Raw genomic sequence first — 16375 nt, forward strand, 5'->3', positions numbered from 1 at the left:
AGATAAAAATTTTATGAACTCTCAATTAGGCTTAAAAATTATTTGAGCAGGAAGCAGCTTTAAACTCATCTAGTTTATTTAGTGAAACTGAATAGAAGGGGAATGATAAGTCATCCAAGCTCATGCCTTGAAGAAGTAGCAGAGCCTATAGTAAATCTAAGTTCTATTACCTGATACTATGGCACGTTTGAACATTCCTTTCTTCTAGGAGTTAAAGAAAAGACTGAAACAATCAAAAAAGGAAAGTACAGGCAGAGGATAGGTGGTCAAATACCAAAGGGCTGGTAGAGATGACATTTTCTAATGATGGCCACAAACTGAAGGTTGAGAATGAAGACAGGGACAAGGGCTGGTGTGGGGTAGCTGCATCTCCAGATAGCTCTTTCTTCTTGGTGCAAATCTCCAGTCTCACAGCTTGCTATATGTATTGCAAGAGGCATGGGTTTTGACAGAGCCAGGCCAGGTTCATATCCCTCTTCTGGATATTGATTGGTTGGTAGTGTGACTTGAGTCAACTCTTTTCTGCATCTCTAAAATCTGAAAATAAGGCCTACTAATTTCTTATGAAGCTTGAATATATTTGTATATATGGACATGCTTAACATATTACCTCATACAAAGAAGGCATCCAAATGCTTGTTTTCTTTATTCCTTCTAAGAAGAAAAGAGGGCAGGCCACACAGATACGAGTCCATTTAATGACACATACACAGACAGTTTATTCTCAAGACCCCACAGAGAATCTGAAAGCAGACAACAGACTATCTTTATAGACTATTCTCTATAAATATAGATTTTGGACTGACCTGCTAAGTCCTGGACTGCTAATGATAGACTAGTCAACAGCTCAAAGGCCAAAGATCACAGTCTGAATTGACTTGGTGGAGCTTTTAGCTAACAAGAAAGGGATATGTGATGTGTTAGTAGGACAGGTGTCATATCTATGATAGAAATAAATGCAACTAGAGTTAGGAAAATTTAAATGGGTGAAGCAGGGAAAGAAGCTGTCAACCAACGTATCATCAGCTTGAACACAAAAATTGCGCTGGTTGGGCAGCCATAAAATGCTTTCTCTGTAATTATTTACATCTGTCACTTGAAAATTATTTTGAGTTCATTCCAACGTAAACAGCAGACAGGAAGAGTAAGCACTTTTCTTTAACTGCGTGACCTTTAAGGAAGAAAGCATGAAGATTTTTTTTAAAGTAGCCGTGGAACTAGTTCCATCATCTTCACATGACTCAGTACACTCCAACTCTCTGATGAAGAAAGCAGGGATTCTGATAGAAGCCGCCATAAGCAGGAGGTACATGAAGATTTTGATCCATGTTTCATTGCCTCTTCTTTCCTTCCCTAAAATTTGCTAACTTCTCTGTTTTGGGCATACACACTCTCCCCCCTCCCCACCCCCGAATCATCCAGACAACAACCAAAGCAGACTAAGCTCTCTCTGTGCTCTTAATCTTGTGCCTCACAAGTATTTTATTTACCAAGGTCATACCACATATCAGCTCTCTTCACCTGTTCCATTCTACAGTCCTCTAAAACCCTTCTGTCACAGGCGAGGTGAGGACAAAATGAATCTCTCTGTAACTCATCCTCCCTTTTCCTGTTTAGGAAGTTCTGATAGGAAGATATTAGAAATATAGGTGAGTTTCATTCACTTTTCAACCATCCACTGAATACCTACGATGGGTCAGGTGCTCTTCTGGATACAGGAAACACAAAGATAATAAGACACAGAACTTGTCCTCAGGTATTCTCAGTCTAGTAGGGAGACAGACACAAAAACTAGACTTTGTACTACAGTGTAACAAGTGTAATGAAAGAGGTAAGCAGCTGATTAAAGGGGGCTCATCAAGAAAACATCCAAGGCAGATTAAGAAAATAATCATGAATGAGAGTTGTTTTGAGTTAAGTCAAGATGGAAGGACATAACTTTGCCAGAGAAAAGGGCATAAAGGCAGATGTAACAACATGACAAACACAGGGAAGTATGAAAGGATCTGGCAAATCTGAGTATCTGCTAATGGTGTGTAACTGATGGAATGAGGGTGAAATGGAATGGAGTAGGATTGGGGAAATGAGGCCAGAGAAGGAGGCAGAGACTAAAATATGAAGGGTTTTATATGCCATGATAAAAGTGTTTTAACTTTAACCAGAAGGTAATAGATACCCATCAAAAGGTATTAATCCAGGAAGTGAATAACTAGATTTACACTCTAGAAAGCTCATCCTCAGCAGTGTGGAGTTAGAGGGAGGATTAGTTGGGGGTGGAGAGTGGAGGTAGGATTTTCAGTGAGAAAGTCACTTCATTGGTTCATGTGCATGAAGATAGGGACCTGAACTGGAGGACTGACAATGGGAATAGAGGAGAGAAAGCATATTTGAGAAGTATTTAAGGTTATCCAACTAATTACATGTGTGGAGTGAGTACAAGAGAGAAGTAAGGGAAGATGAACACCAGATGGGATCTGTAGCTCCTGGGTTGGTTGAGTAAATTAGTAAAGTAGAAATATGGAAGGATGTTAAGGGGAAGATTAGTTTGAACTTCTTTTTAAATTATTTATTTATTTATACTGCGTTAAGAACACTTAGAATAAGATCCAGCTCTTAATAATTTTTAAGTGTAAAATATAGTATTGCAGACTATATGTACACTGTTGTACAGCAGATCTCTAGAACTTAATTCATCTTGCTTAACTGAGATATTATATTATTTTTTTGAATAGTAGTTCCCTATTTCCCCTTCTCTCCAGCCCTGGCAACCACAATTTTACTCTTTCAGTCTATGAATTTTGCTCTTCTAGATATCTCGGATAAGTGGAATCACATGTATTTAAAATCAGAATCTCAGGAAGATATTAGCACCCCCATGTTTATTGCAGCATTATTCACAATAACCAAGATGTATAAACAACTTAATGTCCATCCACAGATAAATGGATAAAGAAAATATGGTATATACATATAATGGAATTCTATCCAGTCTTCAAAAAGAAAAAAATTTTGCTATAAGTGGCAATGTACATGAACCTTGAGAACATTATGCTAAGTGAAATATGCTACTGTGAACTTCTTTTAGGACTCTAAGTTGGTGCTGTCCAGTAAGTACTTAGATATACATGAGTCTTTGGCTGAAGTAGAGAAATAACTAAACAAAATCAATACAAATCCTAAAGCTGAGAAGGCAACCAGAAAATGGTACATGACTTTCTCTGCCTCTAGAAGCCAGATGTGTCTAGGAAATCAAGTAGGAACTATAATTGTTTAGAAAGCATTTTTCCATCTTACTATCAAAACAGGAACAGAAAAAGACTAGAAGAAAAATTGAGGAAGACACTGTATGTTATATAAAAGGGTAAGAGTACAAACCCTGAGTTATCAAAAGGGAAAATTTTTTTTTTCTATTCTTTTGTACCTATTTGAAACAATTCACTAAACTTATTGTGGTAATCATTTTCTGATGTATATAAGTCAAATCATTATTCTGTACACCTTAAACTTACACAGTGCTGTATATAAATTATATCTCAATAAAACTGCAAGGAAAAAAATGTGAGAAAGATAGGCTGATCAGGAGTTCCTGATGTGGCTCAGTAGGTTAAGGACACAATGTTGCTGCAAGCTTTGGCATAGGACACAGATGCTGCTTGGATCCAGGGTTATCATGGCTGTGGTGCAGGCCTCAGCTGCAACTCTGATTCAACTTCGAGCCCGGGAACTCCCATATGCTGCAGGTGCAGCCACAAAAAGAAGAAGAAAAAGAAAAAGCTGATTAACCTGGAGGGTGAGAAAGATTTCCTGAAATTAAAAGATAGAGACCTTAGTGGACACCTTAAAAGATTTAAATGAAGACTCAAAGGCCAGGATAGACTGACAGGAGAGAGAAAAGATGACCTTTCTGGGAGTTTCAAAAAAGGAGAACAAGGGTCAGCTGCTATCAAATCAGAAATTGTGTTCTTATGTAACAGCTCTGGGAGGACAGAAAACTATTGAGGAGCATCTAGTGAAAGTCACAGATACTGAAAATCAGTTGGGTAACTTTTAAATATTGAAGGACGTGTATGAAGTGGTTACAGAGTATCTGGACGAATATGCGAGGGGAAGATAAGGAAGATCAACCTAAGATGCTTGGGGTGTTACTGGGTAACAGCAGAAACAATGACTAAGCAGAAACTATGGGCACGAGTGAATAGAGAAAAAGATATTCGGGTTAGAGATAACATAGCTAATCCGTAGTGATAAGAGAAGCGCAAGTAGTCAAAAAGGAGCTGAGTCACGATTAAGATGGAGAATTGAGTCAGTCTTTTCACTCTGAGGAAGCCATGAAATAACCCAGTTCTCAAATGTGTTTTGCCCCCACGAAGACCACTTATAGGACTATTCCTATGTTTCCATGACATTTCCATTATCTAATTTCTACAAATATTTACAATAAGTCCCTCAGTACTTGAAGGTAGCCTGCGGTCATACTGTTCTCTCTTTTTCTGGCAGCCAATTGCCTAACTTAGTTCTCCAACACTACTAAGGAGTTTCTACATCCTTCTTGTAGTGTAGCAGCAGAATAACTGCTGTCTGATAAGAAATAAAGAGAAATGATCACCCTCTCCACTGTTTTTTTTTTGTTTGTTTTTGTTTTGTTTTTTTTTTTTTAGGGCTATACCCGCATCATATGGAAGTTCCAGGGTAGGGATAAAATGGGAGCTATAGTCACCGGCCTATGCCACAGCCACAGCAGCAACGTAGGATCTGAGCTGTGTCTGTGACCTACACCATAATTCATGGCAACTCCAGATCTTTAACTCACTGAGTGAGGCCAGGGATTGAACCCATGTCCTCATGGATGCTAGTTGAGTTTGTTAACTGCTGAGCCATGATGGGAACTCCCCTTACCGTCTCCACTCTGCACATCATCCCATTTTGTGGGCAGCCTCATCACACTGTTCATCATGACTTTTCTGTCAATAAAAAGTCTCAATTATTTTATTATTTATTTATTCATTAAACATATACTTATTGAAGTTCTATTATATAGCAAGCATGCTATCCACTAGGAACTGGAGAATGTAAAAGAAAGTAAAAGCAAACATAACCCCTTGCCTTCATGTACTTTAGCATCTAATGAGGGAGACAGGCATTGAGCCAGTAATCATACTTACGAAACTATCATTCGTTACACGTGAGGGATGAGGTGGCCCAGGACTACTCCTGCTCCCCATAAGACTTCTTTCCCTTATCCTCCATCCCTCCAGTGGCATGAAAAAGGAGGGGTCTCCAGAGCTCTCTCCCAAGACGGGCTCGTAATCTCTCTACCACCACTATCCATACTTTATCCCTCTTTACTGCAGCCAGCACAAAGGCTCCATCTCTCAGGAGATCCCACAAACCCAAACCCTAGTCTCCTTGAGGCTGCAACTTCAGCCCGCACCCATTTCCTACTCCTCAAACTCTACTGCTGCCCCTTAAAGAATATTCAGTTCAGTATTATTAAAATCCTCCCAAATAAATAAATAAAAATAAAATCCCCAATATCCTGAAAATTTCCATGAGTGTTCCCATCACCTTTGTGTTCCACCTGAAATCTGCCTTTCTCCTGAGAAATCTACTTTCCCTACCATCCTCTCTGGTGGTGTCTCTTCTATATTGCTAGATCTGGAGGTGGGAATGTGTCCTTCTTGCTCCCCTTCTAAATCTTTTTCTCTCTCTCATTCCTACCCCTACCCCTTCTCCATTCCTAGGCTCCAGCTTCCACTTTCATGTCATTAGACTATACCACCCATTACCTTCCTTATAAGCATTATGTGCTCACCTGCTCCTCTTTCTTCTCAGCTTTAAACTTCTTCCAACACCTTACCCCACTCCACTCTCTTCCTTGAACCTATTCCAATCAAGATTGCCTCCTGACTACCACTCAAAAGTAACTGTCCTTTTCAAGATCACCAGTAACAGCCACAATGCTTAACCTAATGATCAATCATAGTCCTCATCTCATTTTGCTTGTCATCAATATTTGGTATAGTTGGGCACTACTTTCTACTCAAACATTTTTATCACATAACTTCCAGAACATCATACTGCCCTGGTTGTCCTTCTACTTCACAGGGCCCTCCTTCTTACTCTCTTCTGCTGATCCCTTCTCAGCTTCCTGTAAATGCTCAGGTAACCTTGAACATTTCTTCTTTACTTCACTTGCTCTCTGGATGATATCATCCAGTCCTTTGACTTTAAGTGGCATTTATATGCTGAAGATTATACATTCATGTCTATAGTCCAGACTAGGATGATTGACTCTTCCCAGTTTTCCTAGGACTTCCTTGGTTTGGGCACCAAAAATCTCATGTCCCAGGAAACTATTTGATCCCAGGCAAACTAGATGGCTTCTCTTCCAAACTATAGATTCACGAATTCAACTGTCTACTCTGTACCTCCACTTGTATGTGTACTAGACATCTTAAAGTTGACATGTCCAGACTGATCCCTGATCTTTCCCCTCAAATCTGTTTTTCTCAAGGACTCACCCATCTCAGTTAATGGTGACTCCATTAACCTTAATATAATCCTTGATTTGTTTTCTTCCTCCTATAACTCATATTCAGTCTGTGAACATATTCTGTTGGCTTTCTTTCAAAAATATCCAGAATCTGACCACTTTCCTCATTCCTACTGTTATTATCTTGATCAAGCCATGGTTATATCTTGCCTGGATTAGCACAGACAAGTTTCTAACTGAGATCTCTGCTCTACGCACCAACCTTCATCCATACAGAGAGTTTATTCCCCACAGAATAGCCAGAGCAATCCTTGGGAAACGTATCTCAGATCACGTCCTTTGTTTAGATTGCACAATTATTCTCCACTCACTCAGACTGAAAGCCAAAGTTCTTACATTGCCCTTCCAGGTCCTGCTTCACCTGACCCCTCTCTGTCTTCATCTCATGCTATTTACATTTCCATTTACTCTGCTCCAAACATGTTGGCCTTCCTGTTGCTCTTTAAACATGGCAGATATGCTTCTTTGTCAGGGTTTTTGCTCTTACTCTTCCCTCAACCTGGAGCAGTCATCTTCAGGTATAAGCGAGCTTCACCCCTCTCATTTAGTTCAAATGTTACCTCATCTGTTCCTCCCTGACTGTGTAAAATAACACGTGCTTGTGCACATATATGCACTTCCTATCCTCTTTCTCTGATGTGTGTTTCTGCATAATGCTTAACACCAATGGACACACTTTATATTTTATTTGTAGGTATCTTCTCCTTCACTAAAGATCCTTAGGAAGGAACTATTTTATTCATCACTATCATCTCAGCATTTAGAACAGAACCTGGCACACAATAAATATTCAACAAATATGTGGTATGTAAACTGTTAAATGAATTATAAGCTGAGATAAGAGCTCCAGAGGGCAGGACTGTAAGAACTATGTAACATGTAACAAAGGAATCTCAGCCTACAGAGCTAGGGAGGGCTTTGCTATGGAAATGCCCCCTTGAATAGAGACCTGCAGGATGAGTAGGCATTGTCTAGATGAGGATGAGAGAAGATTTCAGACAGAAGGGACAACCTATGCAAAGTCTTTGTGGTAAAAGTCTTCACAGTGCATTCAAGGAACTGAGAGAAAGCCCAGTACAGAGAGCAAGGAAGAGATTGCTGGAACAAGGCTGTTTAGGTATACAGAGGCATGGTTTTGAGGCCGAATATTAACTCAGGTAGTCAGTGTAGGAGCATGGGCTTCAATGCATTCTTTGACATGGCCATTGATTAAGATTTATGGCTTAAGGGCTTCATGGAGTAACATCCCCACAGGCCTTGTTTACTATAGGAAGTGTACCTACATCCAGATGGACATTAATCCCTAATCGCCTGTGACTCAGTTTACAGAAAGAAAAGGGCAAAGAAACTATGAGATTTACAGAATGTTTCCACCCCTAAGACCCTATCCACAAGGACTGATATAGGTAATTGAACAAGGCCAATGGGAGAAAACCACATCTCTCTGGACCCTACGTTGGTGCCCCCCCCCCCACATCTTTAAGGAATAAAAACCCCCATGGAGTTCCCGACGTGGTGCAGTGGTTAACGAATCTGACTAGGAACCATGAGGTTTCGGGTTCAATCCCTGGCCTTGCTCAGTGGGTCAAGGATCCAGCATTGCGGTGAGCTGTGGTGTAGGTTGAAGATGCGGCTTGGATCCCGAATTTCTGTGGCTGTGGTGTAGGCCGTCGGCTGCAGCTCCGATTCAACCCCTAGCCTGGAAACCTCCAAATGCCACGAGAGTGGCCCAAGAAATGGCAAAAAGACAAAAATAAAAAATAAAAACAAATTAAAAAAAGGAATAAAAACCCCCATAGGACAATAGAGAAAGGGTATTCTTCTCCCCCATCCCAGCCCCTGGAAGCTATTTGCTTTCCTTTAATAAAGACTTTTCTTGCTTGCTGCCTGTATGTTCATGGAGTTCATTCTTCGACTGCTGTGAAGAAGAACCCTGATTCCGGTATCAGTTCTTATTTGTATGTGAGTGGAATAAAAAGACATTCAAAGAACTTCATCTGGGGGTAGATGTGTGAATATCTACCCAGTCATATTTGCCTTGTGAAAACGTCACTCAGGCTGGTGTGTTAAATGAAGTGAAGAGGGCAAGTGGAACCATTGAGACCAGATGGCCTAAGCAGTAGCATAGGTGAGAAATGATGATCCCATGGACTAATAAGGTAGTGGTGGAGATGAAAGAGTGACAATTCTGAGATTCTAAGAGTTAGAATGGACAAAGTCTGGAGAGGAGCTACGATGGGCATAAAAAGATTTCATTGATGATGTCTAAATTTACTAACAGGACAAAGAGTAGTAATATTTGTTGATTGGGGGTTATTGGAAGAGGACCTGGCTTGAAGGAAATGGTTTAAGAGTTCAATCTTGAACATGCTAAGTGTGAAGAGCCTTTCAGATATCCAACTCCAAGAGAAATTGGTTGACCTATTGGATATACAGGACTGGAGCTCTGGAGAAGAGTGTTTGTGACAACTATCATTGTAATGCTAATGAAGACTTGATATTGATAAGACAGCTGCATTTTTGCATAAATTGCTACTAAGCCACACTTTTCCATCTCTGTACTCATAGAGATACCTTTTCAGGTAAAAAAGCACAATTACAATTTTATTCCCATTTAATTTCATTTTCTTAAAGAGTCAGAAAGTTGCTGTCACCTTTATAATTTTTAAAAGATTTTCATTCTCAGTGTCCTTCTCCTCTGTCCAGTTTTGGATTTCATGAACTAATAATAATAATCAGTAGTAGCAGTGGCACTGTGGGCTGAACATCTCTAGTCCCTTAATAACAACATGGAACCAAACAAGATTTAAGTGTTGCTCTTGGTACAGGCACTGACTGAGGCAAATCTACTTTAGGTCAGTCATAACAATTAAGATTTCATCCAGCTTAACTATACAACAGCCCATGTTGTCTCCGAAGGACAGCAGGAGAGAATTTGTAAAATGATGCATCAGGCAACTTCAGAACCATTGCAAACATATTCTTAAAACCAATGTTCAAATCCCAGTCCCTTAGTTTTTTGTTTGTTCGTTTTGTCTTTTTAGGGCTGCACCCACGGCATATGGAGGTTCCCATGCTGGGGATCAAATCAGAGCTGTAGCTGCTAGCCTACACCACAGCCACAGCAACACCAGATCTAAGCCGCATCTGCAACCTACACCGCAGTTCACAGCAACACCAGATCTTTAACCCACTGAGCAAAGCCAGGAATCAAACCTGTGTCTTTATGGATGCTAGTCCAATTCATTTCCACTGAGCCATGACAGGAACTCACCAGTCCCTTGGTTTTTGACAAGTTGGAGCAAGTTGCTTAAACTTGCTGGGTTGTAGTTTTCATTTAACTAAAATACTGATCTTAAAATACTGATCATAATATCCGTCCCATAGATCCATAGAGAGGATTAAATGAAATGATGCATGTAAAGCATCCAGCACCTAATATGTACACAAAACTTGTTTATTTTTGTTTATTACTATTATTATTACCATTTCCTCCCAAATCTATGCACATCTAATTTACCACCAGGGTATCTCTTTTTAATAACTTAGCAAGCACAAGAGAGGACCATAAACTTATTCCAGCAAATAACAGCAACAAAGGAAATCATATTTGTGCAAATTTGGTCGTAAGATGGACAAAAAGAGTTCTCCAGGAATAACCTATCATTGAGGAATATTTTAAAATACAGCATAGAGAGTAGGAAGGATATTGGCTGAGAGTGAAAATAAAGCCTTGCAAGTTTTCTTTTCATCCAAATGTTACAAAATATAGACATGTACTTTTATTATCAATTTAATGCTAAAATATTTGCGGCTAGATAAAAATCCTAGGGTATTTTTTTTAAAAAAGAGGGTATTTACAGGAATTTACATTGTAGGAAATATTGACATAACAAAAAATATAATTTATAATGAATTTTACTGAAATCTGGTCTTTTCCTAACTACACACTAGGAAATCCAAAAGAAAGAGCACAGCTTTTGGAGTCAGACTTAGATTGAAAATCTAGCTCTCTGTTTATACATTGGGTTGCCATTTGCAAACTTTGGCATGTGTCTAACCTTCAATTTCCTCTACCAAATGTGAAAACTAATGCCAATATCATAAGGTTGTTCAGTGTATAAAGTGACTTACCATACGCAAAGCATGTTATATGAAATGAGCGTTTAATAAATGTTATCTCCACTTTGCTAAGCAGAGGTAAACAATAGGGAAATAAAAGCATTATTTTTCTTCAAATGAACTACACCCAAGCTGTTCTAATAATACATCCCACAAACTTCTTACTATCTTTCATTTCCAGCACTTGTTGTCACAAACCTGTTTTGGGGACCCCATCATTGGTTCCAACCAGGAGAAGACAATGAAACAGTATCTGTTTTTAAATACTTGCTAAATGATGCAGAAAGGAAAATCCATTTCTAATGATTTCATGCCTAATCCCATGACACTTGGTAGATGAAAAATGAGTCTCATTCTTTGATTGTAGCTGTTCTTAGAAGTCAATTAAATATACATATATATTAATCAATATAATACATGTGGTAACAAAGCAAATACCACTCATGATGAAAGCAAAAATAACATTCTCATCCTTCTCTTCTCACCTTCAATGTAAACCCCAGATGCAAAACTCTTCCAGTTGTTTCTGTTTTTAGTTTTGGTGGTTGCCTTTCTAGTCCTGGATATCCTGATTTAATCTGCTTTGATTCATCTACTTTAGACATTGTATCTAGCGAATCTAATATTTGAGAGCTTAAAAGTCAGGTCATTTACTCATCTCTCCTCAATGTATGTTATTATTATTTATAGTTATTATTTATTTAACTATTATTTATGATTACATCTTTAATAATATATTTAAACCTCTATTTTTTATTCCATCAGCTTTGGGGGTATGCCTCTGTACTAATCTGGGGCAGCCTCCTGTACTAATGGCATAGTGTAACATAAGCTCCCTGAAGGTAAGGAGTTCTGTCTGACATTTTCTTTTCTCTGTATCCCAAGTTCCAATAGCACATGCACCCAGTAAGTTCTCAGGAAATATTTGTCAAGTGAATGAATAAATGATTACGCTAATGGTGTCAATGTATTAGCATCCTTACTTTTTCTTCTAATGCCCTTTTCTTCCTTCTATCAATTCCCTTACTTTTTACATTGTAAGGTTATTAATATTTATATACTGTCCCAAAGCATACCAAAGCCTTCCCCATTTTGTCCATAACTGACTCAGGGCTACTCATCTTTGCTTTCCCCAACCACTCTTCAGTTTATTTAGTGAGGAGTCCTATATGCCATCTGCTGACACATTGGCTTGGGGGAAGGGGTCTGAGGTACCCTCTGGTGGCCTCAGTTTCATTACAGACCTCAAGCGAATCCCCTGATTTCAACTCCAATTGTCACTTGCTGGCTGTTGATTCTGAGGCCAGAGACTTTCTGGGATTCTGCAGAGCAGATGGGCTCTTAATCCCTTTTAGCTCCTTATCTATAAACTGTCTTTTCAACATGTTTCATTCACCAAGACATTCTCATTTATTTTCAGTCTCCCTGAAATTTTTTCAAATCATTTGTTTAATTGTTTCATTCCCAATTTGATTTTCTTTAATGTTAGTGGCTGATTTCTTTTGGTGCCTTTCTACTTTTATTTCAGTAGATGTTAAAATGAAAATGTGTACCTTATTTCTCATCTTAAACCAGAAGCATTAGAAGTAATTTTTAACGCTTATTTAATTTGTATGCATGTGAAAGGAACTGTGGGATACACATGATTTGTTATAGACAATTTCTTTTTGTCTTTCCTGCTCTGTGACCTACCACACAAACAATAACAAAGTCAATATGTGATCATTGAGTCTCTTAACCTTTCTATTTTAAATTTAACTTTGAGATTTCTATTAATTCTGTGATGCATCTTTTAAAACTACATTAAAATATTTTTTAACCAAAATGCATTTAAAAATAAGACTTCAGGAGTCCCCATCATGGCTCAGAGGAATTGAATCTGACTAGTACCCACGAAGATGCTGGTTCAATGCCTGGCCTTGCTTAGTGGGTTAAGGATACAGTGTTGCCATGAACTGTGGTGTAGGTTGCAGATGTGGCTCAGATCTGGTGTTGCTGTAACTGTGACATAGGCCAGCAGCTACAGCTCCGATTCAACCCCTAGCCTGGAAACCTCCATGTGCCTTGGGTATAGTCCTAAGAAGACAAAAAACAAAAAAACAAAAAAACAAAAAACAAAAAACAAAACAATAAAAATAAGACTTCCTGGTGTTCCCTTGTGGTGCAGCAGGTTAAGCATCCAGCCTTGTCACTATGGCGGCTCAGGTCACTGCTGTGGCACAGGTTTGATCCCTGGCCTGGGAACTTCCACATGCCATTGACACAGAAAAAAACAAAACAAAACAAAATGCCAAAAGCAGTAACAACAACAACAACAACAAGACTTCCTTTTTATGTGGCCACGGAACCAATGTATTGACTCAGTCAATATTTTCCAAAAGGGGATGGGCCTGGAGAATTCTAGAAAAAAATTGTCTAAAAATGACCCACAGTTATCAAACTTCCACCTAAAAAAGAAGTGATTCTCTAACCAAATTCATTCATTCATTTAACAAACATTATTTTGGAAGGAAGGGGTCTCATATTTATTGATCATACCATGTTCCAACTCTTTACCTATGTTATATTTTTTTCATGGTTATAAGAAACCTAAAAAGTAGGTATTACAGCACACTCTTGTCATTTTAAGATTTAACATTAGAGGTTTTGGCTATTTCCCAGCAACTGCAAAAGTCTAGGACTTGAAATTTTTCTTTTTTTTCTTAATGATACTTAAATCTTATTAATAACTTGATTATAACATATCTTTCTTCCTTTATTTAGATTATAGTTGATTTACAATGTTGTGCCAATTTCTGCTATACAGCAAAGTGGCCAGTCATGCATATGCACATTCCATGTCTTATCTTCCATCATGGTCCATCCCAAGAGAATGGCTATAGTTCCCTGTGCTATAGAGTAGGACCTCATTGCTTATCCATTCTAAATGTAATAGTTTGCATATACTAACTCCAAACTCCCAGTCCATCCTACTCCCTCCCCACTTTGCAACCACAAGTCTATGTCTTTGAGTCTGTTCTGTAGATAGGATCATTTGTGCCACATTTTGGATTCCACATATAAGTGATATATGGTATTCATCTTTCTCTTTCTGACTTAATGTCACTTAACATGAGAATCTCCAGTTGCATCCATGTTGCCACAAATGGCATTATTTTGTCCTTTTATGGCTGTGTAGTATTCTATTGTGTATATGTACCACATCATCTTAATTCATTCATCTATCAATGGACATTTAGGTTGTTTCCATGTGTTGGCTATTGTGAATAGTGCTGCAATGAACACAGGGGTGCATGTATCTTTTTGAATTATAGTTTTATCCAGATATATGCTCAAGAGTGGTACTGCTAGATTATATGGTAGTTCTGTATTTAGTTTTCTGAGGAACCTCCATACTATTCTCCATAGTGGCTGCACCAACTTACATTCCCACTAACAGCGTAGGAGGGTTCCCTTTTCTCCGCACCCTCTCCAGCATTTGTTATTTGTAGACTTATTAATGGTGGCCATTCTGACTGGTATGAGGCGGTACCTCATTGTAGTTTTGATTTGCATTTCTCTAATAATTAGTGATGTAGGACTTGAAATTTCTATAAAGCATTCACTTGAAGCTGATGCCCATTTGGAGGTTGAGGTAGTGGAGCAGATGATTAACAAGTGAGTGAGACAGGATCATTAGGGAGCATCTCTATTTCTGAGTTTGCTTTCCTCTCATCTCTTTCCTATAAGTTGTGGTTCTCCAGAGGTGCTCTTGCATTTAAGGGTTCTACATCTCAAGATTATCTGTTGAGTACTTCAAGGATTATAATAAATACATAAATTAATGTGACAATGTTTACTTAGGAAAAAATGGCAAACTGGAACTTGAGACCATTTTTTCTAGACTCTAAAAGTCACGACCTTCTTTAGCACATCCACTGAGCTCCCTCAATGCTGGGGACAGAACCATAGCAATAACATTTTCCCCCACCAAGTCTGAGGCCCCGAGAAGCTATACCTTTCCCAGCAGCAGCAGACTGGGCTTCAATTCAGGCAGTTTAAGTGTCCTGTGAAGGTCAACCTGTCAATAATGAGGCTTCCCTCTTCTTTGTCTGCAGGAACATGTAAAGCTATCTCCCTCCTGATGACCAACAGAATAAGATGAGCAAACACAAGTCATTTAATTGAATCAGTCAAATGACCCAATTAATAACAGGTAAAGATGTGTAACCTGAAAATAATATGAACCAATTATGAAACATTGACAAAGAAGCAAAAATTGAGTTAAGAAACATTGGTCTTAAGTTTTGCCCAACTTAGAGTCCATAACTCAGGCAACCAGTGGTTCACCAGATCCATAATCAGTTGTCAGAGTTTTATACAGCTCCATTGTTCTAGTTCATAATGAGGCGAATCTTTAAGTGTTCCAGTTATTTTTAGCAACCACTAAACCAGTGTCTTTGTGCATGGGAAATATTTTGTCAATGACCAAATCTGCTTCTCCCTCTAAAATATCTCATCAATGTGTTTCCTTCAAACCAATTAGCTCTGTTTTAGTAAGAAGAGGTTTGCCCCAAATTTCTCTAATGAGATTAATGGGATCAATTCTTCCAAGCAATTACCAGTGTTTAATAAGGCCTTAAACTCCATCCTCTGACTGAGGCTCCAACAGATATTTACCAACTTTTCCTCCTTTGGCTGGCTCTCTGGCATACCCAACTTGATATGAATGTTTTGGCTTGTTCAAGTTTGCGGAGGGGGGGCGGTGTTCCAAGAAAAAAAATCAAAAGCAATTTTGAAAAACCAATAGCTTCTGGGCCCCAGGCAACTTAGTTAGCTGAAATGCCCTTAAATAAGTATTATAATCATTTATAAAGTACCTAAAGGTCAGATAACTAGTAAGATTATTAGCATTTTCTCCTAAAGAACACTGTACACAGAAAAATAAAACCTAATTCAATTTGCACAAATAACCCAATACATTTATGAGACACTTCAGACTTACGGAAAAACCTTCACATCCATAACTTCATTTAGACTTTATAAGGTTCTTATGAGACAGATGTTATTCTCATATTGAACAAGTTGGGTAAATTGCCTAAGGTGACACAGATGCTATATGACCAAAGCCCACTCCATTTATTTATCATTCCTTTGTTGAGGGCAATCCTGGTAGCCATACTAAATGAGGTGTGGAGGTTGTAATAATGAGCAAAATGGTGTTTTTCTTCATATTGTGTTTGCAGTGTGTGTACACATATTCTCAGTAAAATGTCTAACACTTGCTGGAATGAGCTAGAAAGCAGTCATTTTGCCGGCAGAAAAGACAACCCTAACCAGGCATGATTCCAGCTTAGCCTGCCTGCCGTGCTGCAGCTTTGACCTACACAGATCATAAATTATGTGAAAATATGCTGCCGGTCATTGTGCCAATTCTGTCTCTGCTTGGATCCATACAAGTTATCAAGAAAGCTGAAGATTTATTAGACTGTTGTCATGAGGGCAGTTAATGTCACATTCATCGTGCCAGTTGCATCAGTGCCCAAGCTCTGCCTTAGGGAAAAGTAGGGGCATCTCCTGGACTTAGAGATTATTATACTAAGTGTAAGACAAACATCGTATGATATCATTTGTATGTGGAATCTAAAATATGACACAAGTGAATTTATCTACAAAATAGGAACGGATTTATAGACATAGAGAACAGACTTGTGATTACCA

At 38.6% G+C, this 16375-nt stretch overlaps 1 long non-coding RNA gene across 1 annotated transcript in view; it reads right to left on the minus strand.

Moving 5' to 3' along the window:
• LOC110257192 overlaps window positions 1–16375 on the minus strand; it is a 41255-nt gene that overhangs the window by 12344 nt on the left and 12536 nt on the right. The window contains exon 2 of the long non-coding RNA XR_002339473.1: window positions 14673–14795. This is a non-coding gene — a long non-coding RNA (uncharacterized LOC110257192). The remainder of the gene's footprint in view (window positions 1–14672; window positions 14796–16375) is intronic.

Source organism: Sus scrofa, chromosome 15, assembly GCF_000003025.6.
Source record: "Sus scrofa isolate TJ Tabasco breed Duroc chromosome 15, Sscrofa11.1, whole genome shotgun sequence".
NCBI classification, from domain to species: domain Eukaryota; kingdom Metazoa; phylum Chordata; class Mammalia; order Artiodactyla; family Suidae; genus Sus; species Sus scrofa.